The following is an 11,587-nucleotide window of genomic DNA, read 5'->3' as shown; positions in this document are numbered from 1 at the left end:
GTAGCATGTTGTTTTTTACAGAACAGCTTGTGATTGACCTATTCTGTTATAATAAAAATAATAATGAATTTGTTGCTACAGTAGGCATGACATAGCATACCTAGTCATTACTGAGCATTGTAAGCACCTGGGGCAGAATGTTGCATCTGCTTCAATGTTGTACTTTGTATTTTTTTAAGTGTAAAGACTGTTCTGAGTAATATTTATCAATTTCCTTTTAAATTGATAAATTCTCATTCCTGATGTAGTACAAATTATTGATATTTTTTTTGATCCAGGCTATTAGATTTTATCAAACCTTACTTGAGGCTGTGATAATTAAACAAAATACATTATTTATTGAACTTTAAAAATACAATTTTTTTGAATTTTACTTTATTTTATTTTTATACAGCAGGTTCTTATTAGTTATCTATTTTATGCATATTAGTGTATACATGTCGATCCCAATCTCCCAATTCATCTCACCACCACCATCTGCCCCTGCCACTTTCCCCCCTTGGTGTCCATGCATTTGTTCTCTATATCTGTGTCTCTATTTCTGCCTTGCAAACTGGTTCATCTGTACCATTTTTCTAGATTCCACATATATGTGATAATATACAATATTTGTTTTTCTCTTTCTGACTTACTACACTCTGTATGACAGTCTCTAAATCCATCCATGTCTCTACAAATGACCCAATTTCATTCCTTTTTATGGCTGAGTAATATTCCATTGTATATATGTACCACATCTTCGTTATCCATTCATCTGTTGATGGGCATTTAGGTTGCTATTTAGCCATGACCTGGCTATTGTAAACAGTGCTGCAGTGAACATTGGGGTGCATGTGTCTTTTTGAATTATGGTTTTCTCTGGGTATATGCCCAGTAGTGGGATTGCTGGGTCATATGGTAATTCTATTTTTAGTTTTTTAAGGAGCCTCCTTACTGTTCTCCATAGTGGCTGTATCAATTTACATTCCCATCAACACTGCAAGAGGGTTCCCTTTTCTCCACACCCTCTCCAGCATTTGTTGTTTGTAGATTTTTGATGATGGCCATTCTGACCGGTATGAGATGATACCTCATTGTAGTTTTGATTTGCATTTCCCTAATGATTAGAGATGTTGAGCAGCTTTTCATGTGCTTCTTGGCCATCTGTATGTCTTCTTTGGAGAAATGTCTATTTAGGTCTTCTGCCCATTTTTGGATTGGGTTGTTTGTTTTATTAATATTGAGCTGCATGAGCTGTTTATGTATTTTGGAGATTAATCCTTTGTCCGTTGATTCATTGGCAAATATTTTCTCCCATTCTGAGGGTTGTCTTTTCATCTTGTTTGTAGTTTCCTTTGCTGTGCAAAAGCTTTTAAGTTGCATTAGGTTCCATTTGTTTATTTTTGTTTTTATTTCCATTACTCTAGGAGGTGGATCAAAAAAGATCTTGCTGTGATTTATGTCAAAGAGTGTTCTTCCTATGTTTTCCTCTAAGAGTTTTATAGTGTCTAGCCTTACATTTAGGTCTTTAACCCATTTTGAGTTTATTTTTGAGTATGGTGTTAGGGAGTGTTCTAATTTCATTCTTTTACATGTAGCTGTCCAGTTTTCCCAGCACCACTTATTGAAGAGACATTCTTTTCTCCATTGTATATCCTTGCCTCCTTTGTCATAGATTAGTTGACCATAGGTGCGTGGATTTATCTCTGGGCTTTCTTTTTTTGATTTTGCTTGACATTTAAAATATAGAGGTTGATTCCTGATTTAACTTAGGCAAAGCAGCCTATAAATGGATCTCATCCTCTGCTAAAACATTGTCTCAAATGATAAAGAATATTGGAGTAAATGTACATAATTCCCACTAGAATATATTTTACATAAATGTGTACTCTTCAATATTAATATATCCTCATTAGATTTCCAAAAATAGGATGGATAATCCTGTTGTTTTCAGAGCTTGTACTGGACACCGGTTGAATAGAAAATACATATTTGTCCTCATGAGTCACACATATTCTCATTCATTAAGTTGGGAAGCAGTCCCTCATCTAATCAAATGCATATCAGATCTAGTCCACCCATAGTATGTGCAATAACAAAACTAAGGAAGATTTCAGGTAACGAGATGAAGGAAAAGGTCAAAGAAAGGATAGACTCTTTACGTTTAAGGGCACACACTTCTCATATTTTATTAGCTATGACTTTGTCCCATCATAATGCCTGACTACAGGGGAGGCTGAGAAATGTACTCCTGTTTTGGGCAGTTATGTACCCAACTAAAATTCTGCTGTTATAAAAGAAAGGGATAATGGATATTAAGGCATAACTAGGGGCTTCCCTGGTGGCGCAGTGGTTAAGAATCTGCCTGCCAATGCAGGGGACGCGGGTTCGAGCCCTGGTCTGGGAAGATCCCACATGCTGCAGAGCAACTAAGCCCGTGCACCACAACTACTGAGCCTGTGCTCTAGAGCCCGTGAGCCACAACTACTGAGCTCGCATGCTACAAACACTGAAGCCCGAGTGCCTAGAGCCTGTGCTCTGCAACAAGAGAAGCCACCGCAATGAGAAGCCCGCGCACTGCAACGAAGAGCAGCCCCTGCTCGCTGCAACTAGAGAAAGCCTGCACACAGCAATGAAGATCCAATGCAGGCAAAAATCAATCAATAAAATAAATAATTTTTTTTAAATAAGGCATAACTAACATCAGCTGCCAGACAGAGATGTGCCTTCTATTTTTCTTTTAACTCACATTAAACAATGAAACCACATCACAAAAAAAGTACCTTTTCGGGCTTCCCTGGTGGCGCAGTGGTTGAGAGTCCGCCTGCCGATGCAGGGGACATGGGTTCGTGCCCCGGTTCGGGAAGATCCCACATGCCGCGGAGCGGCTGGGCCCGTGAGCCATGGCCGCTGAGCCTGAGCATCCGGAGCCTGTGCTCTGCAACGGGAGAGGCCACAACGGTGAGAGGCCCGCTTACCGCAAAAAAAAAAAAAAAAGTACCTTTTAAAAGTAGAATTACAGGGTTTCCCTGGTGGCTCAGTGGTTAAGAATCCGCCTGCCAATGCAGGGGACATGGGTTCAAGCCCTGGTCCAGGAAGATCCCACATGGTGCAGAGCAACTAAGCCCATGTGCCACAACTACTGAGCCTGCACTCTAGAGCCCGCAAACCACAACTACTGAAGCCCGTGTGACTAGAGCCCGTGCTCCACAAGAAAAGCCAACACATTGAGAAGCCCATGCACAGCAACAAAGAGTAGCCCCCGCTCACCGCAAATAGAGAGACCATGTGCGCAAGGAAGACCGAACGCAGCCAAAAATAAATAAACAAAATTTTTTTAAAAAGTAGAATTACATATAATCCCATCACTATAATATAGTAACTGTTTTCATTTGCTCATATTTTTCTTTCTTTCTTTCTTTCTTTTTTTTTTGGCTGTGTTGGGTCTTCGTTGCTGCACATGGGCTTTCTCTAGTTGCAGCAATCGGGGGCTACTCTTCATTGCGGTGGTGGTCTTCTCATTGCAGTGGCTCCTCTTGTTTTGGAGCACGGGCTCTAGGCATGCAGGCCTCAGTAGTTGTGGCATGCATGCTCAGTAGTTGTGGCTCGTGGGCTCTAGAGCGCAGGCTCAGTAGTTGTGGTGCACAGACTTTGTTGCTCCATGGCATGTGGGATCTTCCTGGACCAGGGCTTGAACCCATGTCCCCTGCATTGGCAGGTGGATTCTTAACCACTGCACCACCAGGGAAGTCCCTCATATCTTTCTGATCTGTCTAAATGCACACATATTTTCACATACAGTAAGTCCTCTACATATGAACGTCCAAGTTGCGAACTTTCAAAGATGCAAATGTGCATTCAGATGTCCAATCACATAAGTTAGTTCACGTGTCTGGCGTACTTTGTCACGTGTGTACATCCTTTACATATGGACCAGGGAGTTATAGCGACTGTCAAGAAATATTATTTACATCACACTTTTCGTCAGGTAGTAAAGGCGAGTGACAAATCAAGAACAACCTTGCGACAATTTTGGAAGGTCTATAACATCTACAAGGCCATAAAAAATAGACTTTGCTTGGTGTGAGGTTACGGCTGTCACCATGAATAGGGTTTGGAGGAAACTTTGCCCAAAGTTTGTTCATGATTTTCATGGATTTGAGAAGATGGATGAGGAGCCCAAAGAGGTCTTCAACAACTTAGTGACCCTCAGCGAGAAGCTGGAGCTAGATCTGCAAGAAGGCAACTTCATTGAACTCCTGGCTGTGCAACACGAGGAGCTTACTAATGAAGACGTGATGGAATTGGAGGCCCAGAGAAAGGACGAAGAGAGACAAGAGGAAGAAGAAGTAACTGAAGAACCGAAGATATTCATGACACAGGAAATAGCAAGGGGATTTTCTTTATCTGAGGAGGCACTGTTAGTTTTTGAGGCATAGGACCTGAATGTAGAACAGTACATGAAGGTCGCAGCAGCCATTCAGAATGCAATCCGGTGCTACCGTGTCATCTGTGATGAGAAAAAAAGAGCTACTACCCAGACATCACTGGATCGTTTTTTCAAGAGGGTAGATAGAATTGAGTCCAGCAAGGAACCAGAACCTGTGCCATCAACGTCAGGCATGAGTGAAACTGCAGCTTGCCCTTCATCTCCTATTACTGACGATCCTTCAGCTCTACCACCTCCCACCTCCTCTCCCTCCTCCAGTCAGTAGCCCTTCTTGCCTGTTCACTCGATCCAGCCCCTGTGTGCCAGCTGCTGTACTGTACTACTTGTACTTTTCAAGGTGCTGTGCTGTAAGATTAAAAAGGTTTTCTGTATTTTGTGTGTTTGTTTTTTATGTATTATTTGTGTGAAAAGTATTATAAACCTGTTACAGTACAGTACTATATAGCCGATTGTGTTAGTTGGGTACCTAGGCTAACTTTGTTGGACTTATAAACAAATTGAACTTATGAACGTGCTCTCGGAACAGAACTCGTTCGTATGTAGGGAACTTACTGTAGTTGTAATCATATAATATTAAGTGAAAATTTAGAATCTATCTTAAATATAGTCTATTTTAAAATAAATTAGGAGTTTGGAATTAACATATACACACTACTATATATAAAATAAACAACAAGGACCTACTGTATAGCACAGGGAACTATATTCAATATCTTGTAATAACCTATAATGGATAACTGAATCACTTTGCTGTACACCTGAAACTAACACAAAAAATAAAAAATAAAAAAATTTTGGGAATTCACTGGTGGTCCAGTGGTTAGGACTCCGTGCTTTCACTGCTGAGAGCACGGGTTCAATCCCTTCTTGGGGAACTAAGATTCTGCAAGCCACATGGAAAAAAAAATTAGAAAGTAGAATTACATATAATCTCATTACTCTAATATAACAACTGTTTTCATTTGCTCATATTGTTCTAATGTGTCTAAATACACACATTTTCACATGGTTGTAATCATAAGTAACATATAGATTCTAAATTTTCACTTAATATTACACCTTGAAGATAGTCTATTTTAAAAAAATAATTTTTAATAGCCACATGATACCCCATTGGGTTGATGAGGCATAATTTACTTAACCATACCCATATCACTGGATATTTCAGTGACTCTAATTTTTCACTATTGTAGGTAATTAACACTAGAGTGAACATCTTCATACACAGTGTTCTCCCTTTTGGTTATCTTTCTGTTATTTATTTTTAACCCAATTGCACTGTAATCAGAGAATATGATTTGTATGACACTGATCCTGGGAAACTTGTTGAGACTGGCTTTATAGCCAAGTATATGGTCAGTTTTTATAAGTCTTTCTTGTACTCTTAAGAAAAATGTACATTCTCTATAGTTAGGTCCAACATCCTGTACATGTCCTTTAGATCAAGCTTGTTAATTTTATTATTTATATTTTCTATACTATGCTACTAATTTTTGGTCTGTATGCTATCAGTTACTGAGAAAGATATATGTTATATCCTACGATGGTGGTGGACTTGTTGGTTTCTCCTCATAAGTCTGTGAATTTTTGCTTTATGTTATTTGAAAATATCATTAGGTACATATATAATTTCAGAAACTGCATCTCTTCCTGGCGAATTGAATCTGTTATCATTACATATTACAGTTACTATCTTTATTCCTAATAATACATTTTTCTTTGAAGACTTGTCCATTATGAACAGAGCTACTCTAGCATTCTTCTGGTTAGTGTCTGCCTGGCATATCCTTTTGCATCTTTTCTTATTTTCAACATTTTTATGTGCCAGAGACTGGCTAGATGTTCACTAATTCCATTTCCTCTTCCTGGGAACACAAGACTACATTTCCCAGCTCTTTTTGCAGTTATGTTGGGACCACCAGAGGAATGTGGGCAGAAGTGATGTATACCCCTTCTAGGCTTGACCCATAAAATGTTATACATGGTCTTCGATGTACTCTTTCAGCTGCTCACATGGCTCAAGGCAAAAAAACTCCAAAATGGTAGAACTAGGATTGAAAGATCTTAGATTCCTATGTCACCGATTGAAGGCGCAACAGTCGAAGCAGCACCCTGACCTGATGAACTGTGATGTGAGCAAGAAATAAATTTTGTTGTGTTAAACCCCAGGGATCTTAGGGGTGGTTTGTTACAGCAGCTAACATTAATTATTCTGATATACCATGTCTTTGTGTTTTAGGTTTTCTCTAGGATAACAGCAAATATCTGGATTGTTTTGTTTTGTTTTGTTTTAGTCCAGGCTGAGGATATCTTTCTTTTAACTGGTGAGTTTAGACCATTTACACTTTATTGTGATTTTAATTAATTGTTGATGTGTTCAATTATCTTTACCATTTTATTTTGTGCTATCTGTCCTGATTTTTTCTGTCTTTTCTCCCATTTCCTGTTTTCTTTCAGATTGTTCTTTTGATTCCACATTTTTCCCTCTATTATTTTGGAAGTTATAACTCTATTTTTTTCTTAGTGATTACTCTTAAAGTTTAGCATGTGTACTTGAAATCTAAATCAATAGTTCCCCCCCTCTCCAAATTTATCCAAGGGTCTTAGAACGCTAATCACCATCCCCTTGTCTTAAAAGTTATTGTTATCCAATATTTTAGCACCACCTTGTTTTCAACCTCCAAATTAGACATTATTGTTGTTTTATAAATCTCAGACTTTTTTCTAAGATTATTTTTCTTTATCCTGATGAACAAGCTTGAAAACTTCTTTAATGAGCATCATTTGGTGAGAACTCTGTTTTTGGTTTTCTGAAAATGTCTTTATTTCACCCTTATTCTTAAATACATAATTTCAGTAGGTATCAAATTCTACATTGACAATGGTTTTCTCTCAGCAATCTGAAGTTATTGTTCCCCTGTTGCTGCCAGTCTATTTGTGCCTATGTTGTGCCTTTTAGATGCTCTCTCTTTTCTCTTTGTATTTTGTGCTCTTCAGTTGTACTGAAGAAGATTGTCCCACATTCTCTCTCTTCCATCTCCGTTTTGTTTCACCTCACTGTTATTTGAGAGTCTGGCTTTATGCGGAGGTCTCAGTTCCAACCTTACCTGAGCCCACGATTTTGTCTCTCACATACATGAGATCATTAAAACCTGAGACTTCAGGGACTTCCCCAGTGGTCCAGTGGTTAAGACTCCCCACTTCCACTGCAGGGGGTTTGATCCCACATGCCATGAGATGTGGCGAAAAATAAATAAGTAAACAAATAAAATTAAAACCTGAGACTTTAGGTTCCAGGGAGTGACAAATGTGCTAGTGTGTAGCTCCCTCTTTATTTTTCACTCCTGAGGATTTTCATTCTTACAAGCTCAACTATACCTTTTTTTTCTCTCTTTTCTTTTTTTTTTTTTTTTTGGCCGTACCACGCGGCATGTGGGATCTTAGTTCCTCCACCAGGGATCAAACCTGCACCCCCCACCCCAGCAGTGGAAGCTCAGAGTCTTAACCACTGGACCACCAGGGAAGTTCCTCAACTATACCTTTTGAAAGATTTAAAATTTTATTTTATCTAGGGTTTCTGTGGCTTTTGCAGTGGGATGTTTTTTCAGAATATTTAGTCTACCATTTTCTCATAAGTGAAAGTTCACATTGTCATTTAATTCTGTTGAATTACATCCTTAGGATAAAATGTTGAGAGTGGTACTACTTACTGCGTCAGAGATTTTAAATATTTTTATAGCTGTTCATATTTTGAGTGGTGAGTACTATATTGATGTTTGTTTATCCACTTCATGGAGGCAGAGTAGTATCATAGAGTATTGGTTTAAATCACCCAAATCTGCTTCTCTCTCCCTACCCCATCTCTCTCTATTCTGCCACTATTCACACATATACAGATTAGAGAAACTCTTTCCCTAAAAAGTTTTGTTGTGGTTTGAGATGCAAGAGAATTAAGAAAGAATTAATTAATTCTTCCCTTTGAAAAGGAGAGAATTAAGATATGTGTAGAAGAACTTCTGACTAAAAATGCTGGCTTGAGTATCTATCATAGTCTCTTCTCCCCTGCCAAAACCCACTAAAATAACAGTAAAAAGATTTTTTTTAAAGCATAAACTTTCAATGATAAAGAGATTTCAGAGAAAACAGTGGCAAAATTTTGTCAGTTGGGAAACTTACAAGTTTTTGGCATAGTTGATGTAGCATGTCTGAGAAAACTGTATCTGAAACTGGCTAAGGAAAGCTAAGAAGCAAACCAATTTACACCGTGTGACCCCCCCCCAGAAGACTCAGAAATTGGCAACAACTAACAGGTTATTTTTGGAAGTGAGGGGTGAAGTGAACGAGAAAGAACTGGCTGAAAATCTGTTAAAGAAGCAATTAAAACACCAAATCCCTTTCCCACTGTTATGGGTTGAATTGTGTCCCATCCTCTTCCACAGAAAATATATGTTGAAGTCCTAACCCCTAGTACCTCAGAATGTGACCTTATTTGGAAACAGAGTTGTTGCAGATGTAATTATTTAAGATGAGGTCATCCTAGAATAGGGTGGGCCCCTAATCCAATAAGACGGGGTGTCTTTATAGGAAGACAGCCATGTGAAGACAGAATCAGTTAAAAGAATTGAAATGGTTGCCTGTAAGGATGAGAAAATGGGAGAAAGAGGAGCAGTCTAGTGGATTTTAGAGCAATCATTGTAGAACTCTTTGACTTTTAAAACTCTGTGCAAGTATGCATTTGACTTTAAAAACTAAAATTTTTAAAAGATACAAGAAAGCAAGAGAATTGTTGGGATGCAGACAGTAGTGTGTCAGAGCAGCTCATACTTAGCTTGCTCAAGCTGGTTGTTAAATTTCCAGGAATTTCATAAGCCAGTTGTTGAATATAGCCATTATTAAAAATTAAATTAGATATGCTTACAATTAAATAGACTATTATATTAAAAGCACAGTTAGTTACTCGAAACTCATCACTTCCTATTTATCTTACTACATTTTACTATGATCTATGACCTTGCTGTTATTTATATCTATTTTATCTGTCTGGTAGAAATGCTATATAATGTTGTGCTACTGGACATCTCTTCTGAACTCCGTGTTGTCGTATCATGTTGGAAAGTAACTTGAAAATATATGTATTTCTTGTTTACTTCTTAAACTTTTTTATTGTTAAATATAACACATCTATAGAAAACTATATAAGATTAATATATAGTTTAATGAATTATTGGAAGCCAAAACACCTTTGTGACTACGATCCATGTCAGAAAAGGAACCATGGCTAACCACCCCAGAAGCTCTCCAGCTGCTCCCCTTCTAAGAGTAACCATACTTCTGACTTTTACGTTAGTCACTTCATTACTTTATAGTTTCATCACCTAAGCATGCATCCATAAACACTACGGTTTAGTTTCAACTATTATTTTTATATGGCTTTTACCTCTTTTTAACCTGTAGGTTCCTCATCCACCTCTTTTTCTCCCCCTCCCAATTTGTTGATAAAACTGGATCATTTATCTCTAGCATCTCCCATGATCTGGATTTTGCTGATTGAATTCCCATGGGGTAGCTTAACATGTTCTTCTGTTCTGTGTGTTTCCTATAAATTGGTAGGTGGATCTAGAGACTCACTCTTTATTATTAACAACAATGACAACAACAAAAATAGTAATTCAGTAAATATATATTGAACATTTATTACATGCCTTAATGGGATGCTATAAAAATACGAAGTAATTTTTAAGGACTTTCATTATTTTCAGGTAACTGACAGAATCTTCTTGAGGGACAAGTTGTTATACTTCACTCTATAGCATTAGCTTGGTCGTCAGCTCAGGGTGCATCTCCAAAAGTGTGAGGCTTTATATGTGAAATGTTTATTAACTGACAGAGGGACTCCTGATAATAGCATAGCAGTAGTGCAACAATGCCTTCCTGAAGAAATTATTAACTGCATAACCACTTGTATAGAAACCTCTGTCTGTTTTTTCAAGGCTAGTACATTTACCAGACACCACTGACAATGACTGCAAATTTTATAGAAACAAGTTTGTAGGAACTCAGCAGTAAAGGACTTTTTAAAAGAAAAGGAGGAAATTTGTTTACATAGTTCTAAGTAATCAGAACCTGGGAATTCCCTGGCGGTCTAGTGGTTAGGACTCGGACCTTTCACTGCCAGGGCCCAGGTTCGATCCCTGGTTGGGGAACTAAGACCCTGCAAGCAGTGCGGCATGGCCAAAAAATAAAATAAAATAAAAAATCAGAACCTTAAGTTTAAAATAGGACACAGAACAGTAAGATTCTATAACTTGATGCTGTCTGTAACTTTTTCCCATGATGAACCAAAATACAGTCTCCTTAACTAATACTAATTATTTCTAGAATAATATTGAAATTTGAAGAACTGTTGATTTGCTTTAAATCAAACATCAAGGCTTCCTGTTCATAAACAGTACTAGGCTAAATTATTTAAAGTGTGGTTTAATTTAGAATAATTTTGTGGCTTACTTTCATAGTGTACTAGTGAATGTTTTACATATGTATATTATGCTGATAAAATTAATGAAGTTTTAGTAAGAAGAATTTACTTCACCTCTACTATTCAATCTTTGCTTGGAAGTAAGGTGAGATGCTCAGATTTGTGGACCAGAAAGATAAGAAAGAATGAAGATTGCCCAAATACCAAAAAATTTCAACCCTATTCTGTAAATTTACAGTATTATATTCAGCTATGATTCATAGGAATGACATTAAGTTTAAAATATTCATGTGTATCATTTTTTAAAGTTCTCCAAGAGTAAGTCATTCCTTCTGTATTTTTGGAAAAGTGAATATTCATTTCTCCATGGTAATATTAAATTTTGACAATCTTTGGCATTAAAATTAACCTGTCAAATTATACTCTCCAACATTTGCAGAGATATGAGAAACTTCTAAAAGTGAAAATATCCATGATGGTTATGGACCAGACTAAAAAAATAAATACCAAAAATTATACCATTCCGTCATGAAACATTAAGAAAGAATCAAACACAACCTGAGCTTATTTTGGATCAATAATTATTACAAGTTTCTATAAATAAAAATCCTCCAGTGTTAAAAGACATTGGATCAGCATTTCTGGAAATCTATGACTAATGCCATTATACTATCTGTCCCAGG

The sequence above is a fragment of the Lagenorhynchus albirostris genome, chromosome X, assembly GCF_949774975.1.
Source record: "Lagenorhynchus albirostris chromosome X, mLagAlb1.1, whole genome shotgun sequence".
Taxonomy (NCBI): domain Eukaryota; kingdom Metazoa; phylum Chordata; class Mammalia; order Artiodactyla; family Delphinidae; genus Lagenorhynchus; species Lagenorhynchus albirostris.
The sequence above is the reverse complement of the archived record's forward strand: the minus strand, read 5'-3'. Positions refer to the sequence as shown.